Source organism: Arachis ipaensis, chromosome B05 (genome assembly GCF_000816755.2).
Source record: "Arachis ipaensis cultivar K30076 chromosome B05, Araip1.1, whole genome shotgun sequence".
Taxonomy (NCBI): Eukaryota; Viridiplantae; Streptophyta; class Magnoliopsida; order Fabales; family Fabaceae; genus Arachis; species Arachis ipaensis.
The window spans coordinates 99,127,888-99,131,095 of NC_029789.2; the positions used below are offsets into that span (position 1 = coordinate 99,127,888).

At 39.0% G+C, this 3,208-nt stretch overlaps 1 long non-coding RNA gene across 1 annotated transcript in view; it reads left to right on the top strand.

Annotated features, from left to right (window-relative positions):
* LOC110262932 overlaps window positions 1-2,686 on the top strand; it is a 16,118-nt gene extending 13,432 nt beyond the window's left edge. Inside the window, exon 4 of the long non-coding RNA XR_002347944.1 lies at window positions 2,675-2,686. This is a non-coding gene — a long non-coding RNA (uncharacterized LOC110262932). The remainder of the gene's footprint in view (window positions 1-2,674) is intronic.

Consider the following 3,208-nt stretch of genomic DNA (forward strand, 5'->3'; position numbering starts at 1 on the left):
CTCCAGTCTTAGGTGCCATCAATGGTAATGGAAAAAACAAAAAGCTTATGCTTTTACCACACCAAACTTAGAATTTTGCTCGCCCTCAAGCAAGAGAAGAAAGAATAGAGGAAGAAGAAGAAGAAAATATGGAGGAGAGGAGGGAAAGGTGTATTCGGCCATAAGGGTGAGTTTTGGGTGGGAAATTGATTTTGAATTTTGAAGGTAGGTGGAGTTTATGAGGTAGGTTTATGGGGAAGAGTGGATGATGTGAGTGGTGAAGTTGTGATAGGGAAGAGAGATTGAGGTGATTGGTGAAGAGTTTTGGGGAAGAGTGTTTATTGGGAAGAGAGGATGAACATTGAGAAGAGGGAAGAGAGTGAGTAGTGGTAGGTGGGGATCCTGTGGGGTCCACAAATGCTGAGATGATTCTGTGGGGTCCACAGATTCTGAGGTGTCAAGGAATTGCATCCCTGCACCCATTAGGCATGTAAAATGCCTTTTCATGCAATTCTGGCGTTTAAACGCCGAATTGATGCTTGTTCTGGGCGTTCAACGCCCAGATGCAGCATATTTCTGGCGTTGAACGCCAGCCAGATGCTTGTTTCTAGCGTTCAGTGCCAGCTCTTCTTCAATGTGTATTTCTGGCGTCTGAACGCCAGGATGCTGCTTGTTTCTGGCGTTCAACGCCAGAAACATGCTCTGTTCTGGCATTGAACGCCAGACAGATGTTCCTTACTGGCGTTTAAACACCAGTGAAATCCTCCTCCAGGGTGTGATTTTTCTTCTACTGTTTTTGATTCCGTTTTCAATTTTTATATTTATTTTGTAACTCCACATGATCATGAACCTAATAAAACATGAAATAACAATAAAAATAAATTAAAATTAGATAAATAAAAATTGGTTTGCCTCCCAACAAGTGCTTCTTTAATGTCAATAGCTTGACAGTGGGTTCTTATGGAGCCTCACAGATGTTCAGAGCATTGTTGAGACTCCCCAACACCAAACTTAGAGTTTGGATATGGGAGTTCAACACCAAACTTAGAGTTTGACTGTGGGGGCTCTGATTGACTCTGTTTTGAGAGAAGCTTACTGTGCCTCTTTTCCATGTTTACAGAAGGATGACCTTGAGTTTTAAACACAAGGGAGTCCTCATTCAATTGAAGGACTAATTCGCCTCTGTCAACATCAATCACAGCTCTTGCTGTGGTTAGGAAGGGTCTTCCAAGGATGATGAATTCATCCTCATTCTTCCCAGAATCTAGGACTATGAAGTCAGCAGGGATGTAAAGGCCTTCAACCTTTACTAACACGTCCTCTACTTGTCCATAAGCCTATTTTCTTGAATTGTCTGCCATATTTAATGAGATTTTAGCAGCTTGCACCCCAAAGATTCTCAGTTTCTCTATTACAGAGAGGGGCATGAGGTTTATCCCTGAACCAAGGTCACACAGAGCTTTTTCAAAGATCATGGTGCCTACAGTACAAGGTATTAGGAACTTTCCAGGATCCTGTTTCTTCTGAGGCAATGTCAGTTGATCCAGATCACTTAGTTCATTGGTGAACAAGGGAGGTTCATCTTCCCAAGTCTCAATACCAAATAAATTGGCATTCAGCTTCATGATTGCACCAAGGAACTTGGCAACTTGCTTTTCAATAACATCCTCATTCTTTTCAGAAGAGGAATACTCATTAGAGCTCATGAATGGTGTAAGGAGGTTCAATGGAATCTCTATGGTCTCTAGTTGAGTCTCTGATTCCTTTGGTTCCTCAGAGGGAAACTCCTTATTGATCACTGGACGCCCCAGGAGGTCTTCCTCCTTGGGATTCACGTCCTCCCCTTCTTCCTTGGATTCGGCCATGATGGTCATTTCAATGGCCTTGCACTTTCCTTTTGGATTTTCTTCTGTATTGCTTGGGAGAGTACTAGGAGGGATTTCAGTGATCCTTTTACTCAGCTGGCCCACTTGTGCCTCCAAATTTCTAATGGAGGACCTTGTCTCATTCATGAAACTTATAGTGGCCTTAGATAGATCAGAGACTAAATTTGCTAAGCTAGATGGATTCTGCTCAGAATTCTCTGTCTGTTGCTGAGTGGATAATGGAAAAGGCTTGCTATTTCTAAACCTGTTTCTTCCACCATTGTTAAAGCCTTGTTGAGGCTTTTGTTGATCCTTCCATGAGAAATTTGGATGATTTTTTCATGATGGGTTATAGGTGTTTCCATAAGGTTCACCTAAGAAATTCACCTCTGCTATTGCAGGGTTCTCAAGATCATAAGCCTCTTCTTCAGAAGGCGCCTCTTGAGTACTGTTGGATGCAGCTTGCATTCCATTCAGACTCTGAGAAATCATATTGACTTGCTGAGTCAATATTTTGTTCTGAGCCAATATGGCATTCAGAGTATCAATTTCAAGAACTCCCTTCTTCTGAGGCGTCCCATTACCCACAGGATTCCTCTCAGAAGTGAACATGAACTGGTTATTAGCAACTATGTCAATGAGTTCTTGAGCTTCTGCAGGCGTTTTCTTTAGGTGAATGGATCCACCAAGGTGCTTGCTGGATTGTTGTAATTTAGCTTCTCTTAGTTTCCTCTTCAGAGTCCTTTCAGGTTCTGGATCTGCTTTAACAAGAATATTCTTGTCCTTGCTCCTGCTCATATAAAAAAGAGGAAACAGAAAAATAATAATAGGGATCCTTTTTACCACAGTATAGAGGTCCTTGTGTGAGTAGAAGAAAAGAAGAAGAAAAGAATGTAATGTAAAGAAAGAAACACAAGGGTGAGGAGAGCAGAGATGTGAGTAAATGAATAAATAAATAGAAGGAGATGAGAGAGAGAGGTTTTGGAAAATAATTTTTGAAAAGGAGTTAGTGATTTTCGAAAATTAAAAGAAGAAATAAATTATAATTGAATTTTGAAACAATTAGTTAATTAAAAAGAATTTTTGAAAAAGAAGGAGATATTTTCGAAAATTAGAGTGAGAGAGGGTTAGTTAGCTAGTTTTGAAAAAGATAAGAAACAAACAAAAAGTTAGTTAGTTAGTTGAAACAAATTTGAAAATCAATTTTGAAAAGATAAGAAGATAAGAAGTTAGAAAAGATATTTTAAAATCAATTTTTTGAAAAAGATATGATTTTGAAAAAGATAAGATAAAAAGATATTTTTGAAAAGATATGATTGAAATTAGTTTTGAAAAAGATTTAATTTTTAAAATCACAATTAATG